Genomic DNA, 15,008 nt, shown 5'->3' with positions numbered 1-15,008 from the left:
TATTGCAGGCACGTTCTTTACCTACTTATATGTATATGTATATATATATATATAAACATATATATGCATATATATATAAAACTATGTATATGAACTAAGCTATGGACTTCCCTCATAGCTCAGTCAGTAAAGAAAAACTTTCTTTGACATTTCCTGTAGTGAAGGTCTTCTGGCAATGAACTGGATCATCTATTTCATTTTCATATGTAAAAAATATTTTTATTGGGTATGAAATTCATGTTTAACAGCTTTATCCCTCAGTACATTAGTACATTAAAGATGTTACTCACTGTTTTTTGATAGCATTGATTTTGATAAGAAATCTGCCATCATACTTATTTGTGACATTTTGTATTTATTAGTTTTTCATGTTTGCTTTAAGGATTTTCTCTTTATCACTGGTGTTAATTTAGTATTGTGTATCTTGGTGTAGTTTTCTTCATGTTTTTTGTGCCTGGAGATTATTAACTTTCTTGGAAAATTTTTCTAGACCAACTTTTCCAAATATTTTTGTCCTTCTCACTCTTTCAGTTCAGTTCAGTTCAGTCGCTCAGTTGTGTCCGACTCTTTGCGACCCCATGAATCACAGCACGCCAGGCCTCCCTGTCCATCACCAACTCTCACTCTTTAAGGGATTCCAAATATACAATAGGTCATTTGAAGTTATCTCACAGCTCAGTAATGCTCTCTTCAGTTTTTTTTTTTTTCTCTCTGTATTTTATTTTGTTTGGTTTCTGTTATTATGTCTTTAAATTAACTCTCTTTTCTTCTGCACTGTGTAATATGCTATTAATTGCATCCACTCATGTATTGTATATATTTCAGCCCACACACTGTAGCTCTCATTTCACAAAGTTTGTCTTGGATCTTTTTCTGTATCACTTATAGTTCTATTTGGACTTCCCTGATGGCTCAGTGGTGAAGAATCCTCCTGCCAATGCGGGAGCCATGGCTTCCATCCTTGGGTCAGGAAGATCCCCTGAAGAAGGAAATGACAACCCATTCCAGTATTATTGCCTGGAGATTCCCATGGGACAGAGGGGCCTGGCAGGTTACAGTCCATGGATTTGCAAAGAATAGAACACAACTTAGTGACTAAACAACAGCAACCATAGCTCTATTTAACTTTTTAAACCTATAGAATACATCTATAATAATGGTTTTTAAGGTCCTAGTCTGCTAATTCTAACACATGACTTAGACCAGGAATGGTTTCAATTAATTACTTTTCTCCTCATTGTGGGTAACATTTTCTTACACACCAGGTAATCTTTGAATGTTGGATGTTACAAATTTCACTTTATTGGATGCTGGGTATTACTGGACGTGGGGTATTCATACAAATATTTTTGAACTTTGTTCTGGGATGCAATTAATTAGAAATAGTTTGATTCCTTCATGTTTTGCTTAATGAGTGTTAGTTGCTTGTGGAAAAATACTTATCCCCAAAATAACTATTCCTGACTAGTGAGGCAAGATCTGCCCAGTTCTCTATGATTCATGAGTTTTTTCAATACGCTTAATGCAAACAGGCGCTATTCTTGGTCCGGTGTAAATACCAGACACTGTTACTCCTAACCGTTCTCAGCAGTCGTTTCTTGGGGCATTTTCTCTCACGCATGTGCAACTGAGCACCTGAGGGAAACCTTTTACAGGCCTCAGGAGCTCTTTCCACCTGTTCTCTGGTCATCTATCCTGCACTCTGGCTGCCTCTGGTTGCCTAGATTCTCAGATTTGTTTCCTTAGCTCATTAACTGAGGCCCCATATAGTTTTCTCTTCCATGTACGAGGGCTCTGACACTTTATTAAATTAGCAATCTGGGGAAATCATTCAACTCACTTTATTTATTAACTATCTCTTAAGGTTTACTGTCCTTCATCCCTTCATGTCCAGTGTTTTTAAAGTGTTATTTCAAGTAGCTTGTCTATTTCTTTATTGCCTGAACAATTATAATTTTAAATGGGAATCACATTGGTTTTCCCCTCACAAGTTAAGACGTAGTTTTTGGCTCTGAAGTCCAAATGAGGTTGGAAAAATAAACTTTTTTTTTTTTCCCCATGTCTGTTCTGTATGGAGAAAATAAAACAAAATAATTACAAATAGGCACTGGATTTTTGTGTTTTGGCTCCAAACGTTTGATAAACTTAAAAAAATTATGTGCCATAATTTTCTCATGTATAAAATAATACATACTAGGAAAGTTTTACTAAGTATTAAAGAAGTTTATATGTTATATTAAATAATAAATATTCCAAACATAGAGTTTTTATAATGAAATCTGTCAAGTGGTAAGTTTGTTATAAAAGTTAGTTACAGAAAACATTTTGAAGATAACAGTAGTTGAGATTTGCCTTTATAACAACATACTTAGTATAATCATGGCAAGCATGTGGGCCTTCCATCAAAATATGGCTAACTTTCATAGTGAATGTCCTCTTATGAATATTAGATATTTAGTTGAGCACTTTGAAAATATTTATTAGACCTTAATTTTTTCTGATTTTAGTAAGTTTCTATCAATAACCCAGCAAAGCTACTAGTAATCCATATAAAACAAAGCAACCATCAAGAAAATAAGAAAAAGTTGAGACAATTCATTTGTGCCATCAAATCCTCATTCCATCTAAATGTTCCGATTTCCTACAGTTTACACCATGGTGCCACTGCTGATGGGATAGGTGTTTAATTTCAGCTCAAAGAGAAAATTGTCCTTTTCAGACCTTCCTATTTTGAATTCTATAAAATCATAATGAAGCAGAGTAAGAGCTCAAGCTATACCCATGATGATTTGCTCTAACCTCTGGTAAAGTAGCTCTGAATCACCAGGGTGAATTGAAGCAAAGTGAAGAGAAAGAATTTCCTAACTTCTGTGACCTTCTCTCCATCCCCTCTCCTTAGCAACTCTCACACAAATTTGTACACTTTCAGACAAATAAATAAATAAAGCCACTGCTAAGCACTGATACCAGTAAGGTTGGCAGGTAAAAGAGAATCAAGACATTGCATGTCTATCATATGTCAGACTTTTAAAAAAAATATTGTATGTACTTTCTCTCCATCAGTCTACAATATTACTCTGTCTACAATATCAAAATTGCTGCCACTTTGCTAATATTCATTTTCATTTTTTTAAAGGAGAAATATGGGTTGATCAGATATATGGCACCATTGCTCATGATTACTTGTTTAAGAATTTAGAAGTCAAATAATTTGGATACTAGTAGTGATATTTATCAAGCATCATCTGAGCTAATCCTCTAGAAAACTCTATGTTATATGTATGATTATCTATATGTCCCTTATAAAAACCTGAGGCTTAGGGAAGAAAGCCAGGAGCAGCAGTGAGAAAGCTATAGTTGGTCACTTTTCTTCTTTATTTTTACCACATAGATATCCATGCTAATGTAGAAACCAGAATAATCTTTTTCCTTGATGTTTTTCTCCTTAACTTCACATTTTCCATCCCTTCTTCTAAAATATACCAAAATTTCATTTCTGAATCACTGTCAACTGATACTTTCACCCTCCCCTTAGAAGGAGGGCAGTTTGCCAGATTCATGTTCAATATGTTGCTAGATTTGAGAATCTTTTTTTTTCTCTCTTTCTCTTTGCCAAGAGAGAAAAGAAGGTGAGAAAAGAAGGGATCACTAGACAAATCACTATGGATATATTTTTTCCTGAAACATCCTCTAAAATCTTATGATATTTAAGATTATATGATGAGGCATGGTATCTGACTCAGGAAGAACTGTGATCATGGTTTAAATCTTTCTGAAATACAATATTTGATATAATCCTACTGGGCTTCCCAGGTGGTGCTAGTGGTAAAGAATCTGCCTGCCAATGCAGGAGACACAAGAGACTCAGGTTTGATCCCTGGGTTGGGAAGATCCCTTGGAAGAGGAAATGGCAACCTCCTCCATTAGTCTTATCTGGAAAATTCCATGGACAGAGGGCTACAGTCCTTGGGGTCGCAAAGAGTTGGACATGACTGAGCGACTGAGCACACATACATAATTCTACTACAATCGTTGCTTGTCCCTTTGCTGGCTTGATAAAGAAATTCTAACTTGTGTCTGCCTACAAGCCATACAAGCAATGAGAATCAAGGACTCTGGGGAGAAGTCTCACATGAGCATTTTGAACACTCATTTGTTTTTTAAAAGAGTATTTTACAGTGCTTATATTCCTTCTGGTCAGTTGGTAAAATTATTCGAAGGACTATTGTGGAAGAATTCTAAGAAATTATTCTCAGACTACTTTTGGAAGAAGCAAGGTAGGCAGAGGAGTATTCGATAAACTGGTACAGAGGGTAATTTAGAAAATATGAGCAGTGGGCCAGCAAAGAGTAGGTGTCTTCGCCAAGGATGGAACATGACATGAATCATGCCTAAGGCTTGACAAAATTGACTACAAATAAATAATTGCTTCTCAAGCATAAGAAAAATAAACAGCAAAGAAAATGTTTTAATGTCACATGTCAAACGCCCCCCCCAGATTTAAATATCAATAACAGCAATAATAAGTTGAATTTTCTAAGGTTCCTCTCGAGAAGCACATGTTCCTTCTTGAAAAGCACTTCTCAAAAAGCTCAGTCACTCAACTGTGTCCAGCTCTTTTCGACCCCATGGACTGTAGCCCACCAGGTTCCTCTGTCCATGGGATTTTTCAGGCAAGTATACTTGAGTGGGCCACCATTTCCTTCTCCAGGGGATCTTCCCGACCCAGGGATCGAACCCATACCTCCTGCATCTTTTGCATTGGCAGGGAGATTCTTTACCACTGAGCCATCTGGGAAGCACCTGGAAAGCACCTGGGAACACATCATGTTCATATGAGGATGTAGAAATTTAGCCTCAGGATTCTAGTGAGTGCTATTGGTATATTTAAGTTTTGCAGGTGAGAAAACAAGAGTGGTTGTGGTTAGAATCATCATGATCACAACAGTGATTTTCACTATTATGAGAGTGATGGTTGGCATACTCTGCAAAGCACTGTGCTAAATTCTTTGTAATCATAATCTCATTTAATATTTCAAATAACCCCATTAACTTGGCATTCATCGCCTTGGAGAAAAGAGTTGGATGTGGTTACAAACCTCACCTAGAGTCAATAACTTCTATGAGGCAAGGGCAAGATTTGAACCTAGATCTCAAAGATTCTGAATCATTATTGTTAACCACTAGGGAGAATGCCCTATGTTGTGGCACACACTTGAGGTCACAGAGTGGACAGACCCACAGAATGCTAAGGTTCAGTCTGCAAATCTATATTCAAGAAATAGAGTACCCCATATTCTCCCAAAGCAGCTGCAACATGCAGTGATGACCACACTGTGGAGAACAGGCTGTCACTTCCTTCATCAGCACAATGTGTCAGGAAAGATGAGTGGGGGCCGGCACAAGTGGTGGATGAAATGGAAGGGTGGTGAGTCATGCTCTCATCTTAACATCTAAAAATAATTTCAGCATATTAAAAGAACACATTTCCTCCCATAAAAATGATTTTTTTTTACCTATATGCCTGTAATTTTCCGTTTCCAAACTGTATTCCATTGGCACTGAGATTTATCCCTCGAAAATATTAACTATCATTCCAAGAAGCCAGGGAGCCAATTTAAATTGTGGCACCTACACAGGCCATTGATAATGCAGGCTGAGAGATCAGTTGGTTGCCAGGGATGTCCTTTGAAATAACTTTAAGAGAAATGGGCATGGTTCAGAGGCCTTTAGACACAGTTAGTATCTTTTGCTCACAAACTCACTCACCAGAGGTCTTTAGGAGGTAAAATAATTTGTCCAGCTCCATCAAAATCCACATCTAGGCCCTCACATTCATATGAAAGAGAAGCAGACAGATTTCCCCATTCCTTGTAATCACAGCAATAAATCTGCCATTATTGAGCAGATCAAACCCTGGGTGGCTTTTGAAGGGGCACCAAAGGGACAAAGGCATATGCCTGGGAGGATAAAAATACATCTAAGATCTGCATAGTGAATCACTGGGTATTTTTAAAATTGAAACTGAATTGATCTGAAACTTAGTTATATATGCACTCCAGACATGGAAGTCATCTTGAATTTTTTGCTGACATCTGTGGAATGCAACAGAAAAAAAAAAGGAAGGAAAATGCGATATACCAGTTTGTCTCCGCTTCCCGTGATTAGTGGTCAAAAATTATACTGATATTCTGACCAATTAAAGCCTCAAGAAGTATAACTTTACCCCTGACACATCGCCATGTGGTAACTTTGTCAAAATAGCTGCTTGGGAAATGTTTAATCAATAAAAATGAAGGTATTTGAATATGTGGAAAATGTCAGCACCTCGGGGAACAGATAGCAGGATGCAGATGTTTGTTAATTAAGTTTACAAAGACCGTAAAATTAATGAAGCCAATATCTCATATATGTCGTTACTAAAGAAACAGCTGTTTCCCCCACTCTGACTCAATCTATACATGTCCCACCCCCACAATAGCTGTCATGTTTTGTGAATATTTGCTTCAACTATAAACCTTAATCAATCTAAGGAGAATTTACCAAAAAGGCTTTCAGAATTTCATCATGGATCATCGCATTTAATTGGTGACTCAGTTTTTATAGACTGTTACTGTGAGTTATCAGATTCCCATTTCATTTTGGAAAGCACACAGAGAAAGAGGTGGGTAAGTGAGAAGAGTTACAACCCAATTACTAAGGTGCAGTGGCTCCTAAGACATGCATTCTTTCAGACAAGAAAATAGAAAAACAAAAGATAACCCATCACCCAGGGAATAATAGAAGCAGAGTATCTAGTTATAATCACCATGTAATATTACATGGGCTTCCCAGGTGGTGCAGTGGTAATCTGTCTGCAATGCAGGAGACATGGGTCTGATCCCTGGGTTAGGAAGATCCTCTGGAGGAGGAAATGGCAACCCACTCAAGCATTCTTGCCAGGAGAATCTTATGGACAAAGGGGCCTAGTGGGCTATAGTGCATAGGATGGCAAAGAGTCGGAACACGACTGAGCAACTGTGTGCACGCATGCATGTTATACTACCATTGTCTAGTCATATATACAGATCAAAGAAACCAAAATCATAGGGCCTTACTTAGACCTCACCAGGAGTAATGTGTCCATTTCAAGATATCGTTAGTTATTTAAAACACTGGCTAATTTGAACACCCTCAAAAAGAAGACTAGGGTTGTAACAGACTGAAATCCACCTCTTATTACTAATTCCAACCATGCTAACATGAGAAGCTATTATAAGGGCAATCCAAAGTAAAAGCTGTGAGAATACTTTTTTAAAATATGGTAGAATAAATCTCATCATGCTCATGCTCATCATTGTTAATAATTATCTTTTAATATTTTATAGATATTCTTAAAAGTTATATAGTTAATTTTAGTATTTTAGGTGAGATTATAATTATATAATAGGTATTGATTAGTTTCTATTCTAAGGAAACTAATTCAAATCATTACACAGACTATTTAAATTTTATGACTCAGTTCTTCTTTGGTCTAAAACTGGTTTTCTTCCCTTTCTCCTCATTTCTTTCCCTTCCATTCCAAAACTACAGTTTTTCATGAAGAAAAGTAGTAACACTATACACCAAAGGAACTCACATTTATCTTGATGGTATTGTTGTGACATGGTGACACTGAGAAATAGTGACTCTATGAAATGATGCCTATAGCCACTATTATTGCTTTCGTTCAGTCGCTAAGTCATGTCCAACTCTTTGAGATGCCATGGACTGCAGCACTCCAGGCTTTCCTGTCCTCTGTCTTCCGGAGTTTGCTCAGACTCGTGTCCATTTAGTCAGTGATGTTATTCAACCATCTCCTCCTGCCCTCAGTATTTCCCAGGGTCTTTTCCAATGAGTCAGCTCTTCACATCAGGTGGCCAAAGTGTTGGAGTTGCAACTTCAGCATCAGTCCTTCCAATGAATATTCAGGGTTGATTTGCTTTAGGATTGACTAGTTTGATCTCCTTGCAGTCCAAGGGACTTCCAAGAGTCTTCTTCAGCCCCACAATGAGAAAGCAACAATTGTTTGGCACTCAGCCTTCTTTATGGTACAACTCTCATATCTGTACATGACTATTGGAAAATCCATAGCTTTGACTATAGGGACCTTTGCCAGCCAAGTGATGTCTCCACTTTCGAACATGCTGTCTAGGTTTGTCACAGCTTTCCTTCCATGGGGCAAGTTTCTTTTAATTTCATGGTTGCAGTCACCATCCACAGTGATTTTGGAGCCCAAGAAGATAAAATTTGTCACTGTTTCCGCTTTTTTCCCCTTCTATTTGCCAGGAAGTAATGGGACCAGATGCCAAGATCTTAGTTTTTTGAATGTTGAGTTTTAAGTAGGCTTTTCCACTCTTCTCTTTTACCCTCATCAAGAGGCTCTTAGTTTCTGTTCATTTTTTGCCATTAGAGTAGCATCACTTGCTTAATATTTAATTTTCATAAAAAATCACTGACTTTTATTTTCAATCTTTTTTGCTATTCTTTGAATCAATAACTTTTTTCAAATTTTGGAAAACATTTATCTTCTGCCGTCAAATTTATGTACCAAGATTTTTTATTCACAAAAATCTCACTCTCATTTCTTTCCATCCTGCTCTTTTCCTCTCTCTACTACAAGTGACTATTTTCATTAGTTTTCTGTTTTATCCAGCCACTGTGTCTTTTAAAAAAGCAAACATGTTCTTGTTTATACATATATATCTTTTATATACATGCATACATATCAACTGATATATATATATATATATATATAAAACACATATATATCCATATTTCCTCTTATGCAAAAAGTATAATATTAAATAACAAGCTACTCTGGCAGTCATTCCATATCAGTATTCACAGATTCCCCCATTACTTTTGCTCTGATTAGTACTCCAGCATGTGGAAAGAGAATAGTTCATTCACAAGACCCCTTACTGCTAGTTCCGTGTGTTACTGCCAGTCTTTTGTACAATCTAGAGTATTTTCTCAATTTGTTCCACCCTCTCCTTCCCCAACGGGGCCCACAAGTCCATTCTCTATGTCTGTGTCTCTATTTCTGCCCTTCAAATAGGCTGACATGTATACACTACCATGTGTAAAACAAATAGCTAGTGGGGAGCAGCTGCATCGTACAGGGAGCTCAACTCCGTATTCTGTGATGACCTAGATGCGTGGGAAGGGGTGGTGGGAGGAAGGCTCAGAGGGAAGGATGTATATATACATATAGCTAATTCATGTTGTTGTACAGCAGAAACTCAGACAGCATTAAAAAGTGACTGTTTGTGTTTGTGCTCAGACATGTCTGAGTCTTTGTGACCCCATGCTCCTCTGTTCATGGAATTTTCCAGGAAAGAATAGCAGAATGGATTGCCATTTCCTACTCCAGGGAATCTTCCTGACCCAGGAATTGAACCTGTGTCTCTTGTATCTCCTGCATTGGCAGTTGGATTCTTTACCACTGTGCCACCTGGGAAGTGCACTCCCACAGGCAAAACAAAGAAAAAAATTTAAAAATAGAGTAACTATCTGTAAATCACTTGCTTTTATCACTCTGCTTTATTGTTCTTGAAGCCTGGACCATTCCAACAGTTATCTTGATCATTAACTTGCTTATTTCCTGGTATAGACACCAGGAAGCCAGATATTTTCTGTGTTTTACTATACCTGCATAACCTAGAATAGTGCCTGGCATTTTAGAGAAGTTCCTTCATTGAATGAGTGCTTTTGCTTTGTCCCTTTAAAATATCTTGGTGGTTAACGGCTTTTGAAAAGGAAGATGAGGAAGTAGTCATTATGGTAAAAGGAGATAGGCTGCAAAGGTGGTGATTTTCCATTTCATGAGACGAAGAGGTATCTTCTGCCTGACATAACTTATCAACAAGCTATGGCAGACAGTGTGTGGAGTGGGAGGAAGAGAACACTCAAGGAATCATAGAAGCAAAGTATCCTGATCATTCAGAGCAGGGATTTTGATTCTAATTCTGTTACTTAGTAGCCTATGACCTTGGACAGATCAGTTAACTTCTCTGACCTGTGGATTCCTATCTATAAAACTGCAACAATAGTAATTACCTCATAGAATTGTTGTAAGGATAAAACAGGATAATCTATCAGATCAGATCAGATCAGATCAGTCTCTCAGTCATGTCCGACTCTCCGCGACCCCATGAATCACAGCACACCAGGCCTCCCTGTCCATCACCAACTCCCGGAGTTCACTCAAACTCATGTCCACAGAGTCGGTGATGCCATCCAGCCATCTCATTCTCGATCGTCCCCTTCTCCTCCCGCCCCCAACCTTTCCAGCATCAGAGTCTTTTCCAGTGAGTCAACTCGTCGCATGAGGTGGCCAAAGTATTGCAGTTTCAGCTTTAGCATCAGTCCCTCCAATGAACATCCAGGATTGATCTCCTTTAGAATGGACTGGTTGGATCTCCTTGCAGTATAAGGGACTCTCAAGAGTCTTCTCCAACATCACAGTTCAAAAGCATCGATTCTTCGGCGATCAGCCTTCTTCACAGTCCAACTCTCACATCCATACATGACCACGGGAAAAACCATTGCCTTGACTAGACGGACCTTGGTTGGCAAAGTAATGTCTCTGCTTTTTAATATACTATCAAGGTTGGTCATAACTTTCCTTCCAAGGAGCAAGCGTCTTTTAATTTCATGGCTGCAATCAGCATCCACAGTGATTTTGGAGCCCAAAAAAATAAAGTCTGACACTGTTTCCACTGTTTTTCCATCTATTTCCCATGAAGTGATGGGACCAGATGCCATGATCTTTGTTTTCTGAATGTTGAACTTCAAGCCAACCTTTTCACTCTCCTCTTTCACTTTCATCAAGAGGCTTTTGAGTTCCTCTTCACTTTCGAAAAGGCTTAACATATAGCATATGATATCAATAAATATTAATCATCATTGCCATTACTATTAGAGGAAAACAATATTTAAGTCCTTCTAGAATCTGGATAAACACAGTGAGAATATTATACTTTGCTGTTGTTGAGGATATAGGGTCATAATGTAACTAGACATTGACTCGACATTTAGAAAACAAATACGTATCAGAGTTAATAAGCATTGCAGATAAAGAAGCCAAATCTCAAAATGAGACCTGTTCCCAAAGTGTTGGCCCAGTGCTCTTTATGATAGGAGAACAACAGTAGCGTAAGCTACCTTATTATTTGTCAGACATGAGATGCTGGATACTTGCAATGTAATATTTCATGCTATCTAAGAGACGCCGGCCCCGGCGGCGCAGACGCGACGCGAGAGACGCCGGCCCCGGCGGCGCAGACGCGACGCGAGAGACGCCGGCCCCGGCGGCGCAGACGCGACGCGAGAGACGCCGGCCCCGGCGGCGCAGACGCGACGCGAGAGACGCCGGCCCCGGCGGCGCAGACGCGACGCGAGAGACGCCGGCCCCGGCGGCGCAGACGCGACGCGAGAGACGCCGGCCCCGGCGGCGCAGACGCGACGCGAGAGACGCCGGCCCCGGCGGCGCAGACGCGACGCGAGAGACGCCGGCCCCGGCGGCGCAGACGCGACGCGAGAGACGCCGGCCCCGGCGGCGCAGACGCGACGCGAGAGACGCCGGCCCCGGCGGCGCAGACGCGACGCGAGAGACGCCGGCCCCGGCGGCGCAGACGCGACGCGAGAGACGCCGGCCCCGGCGGCGCAGACGCGACGCGAGAGACGCCGGCCCCGGCGGCGCAGACGCGACGCGAGAGACGCCGGCCCCGGCGGCGCAGACGCGACGCGAGAGACGCCGGCCCGGGCGCAACGAGCCACGCAAAGAGGTGCGGCCGTGAGGAGCTACCCCACGCCTGAGGCCAGGGCCGGCGGCCGAGAGGAGCTACCCCACGTCGAACAGGCGGTGGCTGCGCGGGCGCAGGAGGGCCGAGAGGAGCTACTCCGCGTTCAAGGTCAGGAGGGGGGGCCTTGAGGAGATACCCCTCGTCCAAGGTAAGGTACAGCAGCTGCACTTTGCTGGAGCGGCTGTGAAGAGATTTTCCACGACCAAGGTAAGGGAAACCGAAATAAGACGGTAGGTATTGCTAGGGGGCACCAGAGGGCAGACAAACTGAAATCATAATCACAGGAAACTAGCTGATCTAATCACATGGACCACAGCCGTATGTGGTCCCCTGGAGAAGGGAATGGCAAACCACTTCAGTATACTTGCCTTGAGAACCCCGTGAACAGTAACAAAGGGCAAAATGATAGGATACTGAATGAGGAATTCCCCAGGTCGGTAGGTGCCCAGTATGCTACTGGAGCTCAGTGGAGAAATAACTATAGAAGGAATAAAGGGATGGAGCAAAAGCAAAACCAATACCCAGTTGTGGATGTGACCAATGATAGAAACAAGGTCCGGTGCTGTAAAGAGCAATATTGCATAGGAACCTGGAATGTTAGGTCCATGAATCAAGGCAAATTGGAAGTGGTCAAACAGGAGATGGCAAGAGTGAATGTCGACATTCTAGGAATCAGTGAACTAAAATGGACTGGAATGGGTGAATTTAACTCGGATGACCATTATATCTACTACTGTGGGCAGGAATCCCTTAGAAGAAATGGAGTAGCCATCATGGTCAACAAAAGAGTCCGAAATGCAGTACTTGGATGCAATCTTAAAAATGACAGGATGATTTCTGTTCGTTTCCAAGGCAAACCATTCAATATTACAGTAATCCAGGCCTATGCCCCAACCAGTAATGCTGAAGAAGCCGAAGTTAATCGGTTCTATGAAGACCTACAAGACCTTTTAGAACTAACACCCAAAAAAGATGTCCTTTTCATTATAGGGGACTGGAATGCAAAAGTAGGAAGTCAAGAAACACCTGGAGTAACCGGCAAATTTGGCCTTGGAGCACGGAATGAAGCAGGGCAAAGGCTAATAGAGTTTTGTCAAGAGAATGCACTGGTCATAGCAAACACCCTCTTCCAACAACACAAGAGAAGACTCTACACATGGACATCACCAGATGGTCAACACCAAAATCAGATTGATTATATTCTTTGCAACCAAAGATGGAGAAGCTGTATACAGTTAGCGAAAACAAGACCAGGAGCTGACTGTGGCTCAGATCATGAACTCCTTATTGCGAAGTTCAGACTTAAATTGAAGAAAGTAGGGAAAACCACTAGACCATTCAGATATGACCTCAATCAAATCCCTTATGATTATGCAGTGGAAGTGAGAAATAGATTTAAGGGACTAGATCTGATTGATAGAGTGCCTGATGAACTCTGGACGGAGGTTCGTGACATTGTACAGGAGACAGGGACCAAGACCATCCCCATGGAAAAGAAATGCAAAAGAGCGAAATGGCTGTCTGAGGAGGCCTTACAAATAGCTGTAAAAAGAAGAGAGGCGAAAAGCAAAGGAGAAAAGGAAAGATATAAGCATCTGAATGCAGAGTTCCAAAGAATAGCAAGGAGAGATAAGAAAGCCTTCCTCAGTGATCAATGCAAAGAAATAGAGGAAAACAACAGAATAGGAAAAACAAGAGACCTCTTCAAGAAAATTAGAGATTCCAAGGGAACTTTTCATGCAAAGATGGGCTCGATAAAGGACAGAAATGGTATGGACCTAACAGAAGCAGAAGATATTAAGAAGAGGTGGCAGGAATACACAGAAGAACTGTACAAAAAAGATCTTCACGACCAAGATAGTCATGATAATGTGATCACTGACCTAGAGCCAGACATCTTGGAATGTGAAGTCAAGTGGGCCTTAGAAAGCATCACTACGAACAAAGCTAGTGGTGGTGATGGAATTCCAGTTGAGCTATTTCAAGTCTTGAAAGATGATGCTGTGAAAGTGCTGCACTCAATATGCCAGCAGATTTGGAAAACTCAGCAGTGGCCACAGGACTGGAAGAGGTCAGTCTTCATTCCAATCCCAAAGAAAGGCAATGCCAAAGAATGCTCAAACTACCGCACAATTGCACTCATCTCACACGCTAGTAAAGTCATGCTCAAAATTCTCCAAGCCAGGCTTCAGCAGTATGTAAACCGTGAACTCCCAGATGTTCAAGCAGGTTTTAGAAAAGGCAGAGGCACCAGAGATCAAATTGCCAACATCCGCTGGATCATGGAGAAAGCAAGAGAGTTTCAGAAAAACATCTATTTCTGCTTCATTGACTATGCCAAAGCCTTTGACTGTGTGGATCACAATAAACTGTGGAACATTCTGAAAGAGATGGGAATCCCAGACCACCTGACCTGCCTCTTGAGAAACCTGTATGCAGGTCAGGAAGCAACAGTTAGAACCGGTCATGGAACAACAGACTGGTTCCAAATAGGAAAAGGAGTGCGTCAAGGTTGTATATTGTCACCTTGCTTATTTAACTTATATGCAGAGTACATCATGAGGAACGCTGGGCTGGAAGAAGCACAAGCTGGAATCAAGATTGCTGGGAGAAATATCAATAACCTCAGATATGCAGATGACACTACCCTTATGGCAGAAAGTGAAGAGGAACTCAAAAGCCTCTTGATGAAAGTGAAAGAGGAGAGTGAAAAGGTTGGCTTGAAGCTCAACATTCAGAAAACAAAGATCATGGCATCTGGTCCCATCACTTCATGGGAAATAGATGGAAAAACAGTGGAAACAGTGTCAGACTTTGTTTTTTTGGGCTCCAAAATCACTGCAGATGCTGATTGCAGCCATGAAATTAAAAGACGCTTGCTCCTTGGAAGGAAAGTTATGACCAACCTTGATAGTATATTAAAAAGCAGAGACATTACTTTGCCGACCAAGGTCCGTCTAGTCAAGGCAATGGTTTTTCCCGTGGTCATGTATGGATGTGAGAGTTGGACTGTGAAGAAAGCTGATCGCCGAAGAATCGATGCTTTTGAACTGTGGTGTTGGAGAAGACTCTTGAGAGTCCCTTATACTGCAAGGAGATCCAACCAGTCCATTCTAAAGGAGATCAATCCTGGATGTTCATTGGAGGGACTGATGCTAAAGCTGAAACTGCAATACTTTG

The sequence above is a fragment of the Moschus berezovskii genome, chromosome 14 (assembly GCF_049115385.1).
Source record: "Moschus berezovskii isolate FMDL1 chromosome 14, NW_MosBer_1.0, whole genome shotgun sequence".
Classification (NCBI taxonomy): Eukaryota; Metazoa; Chordata; class Mammalia; order Artiodactyla; family Moschidae; genus Moschus; species Moschus berezovskii.
Note: the sequence above shows the minus strand (reverse complement) of the source record.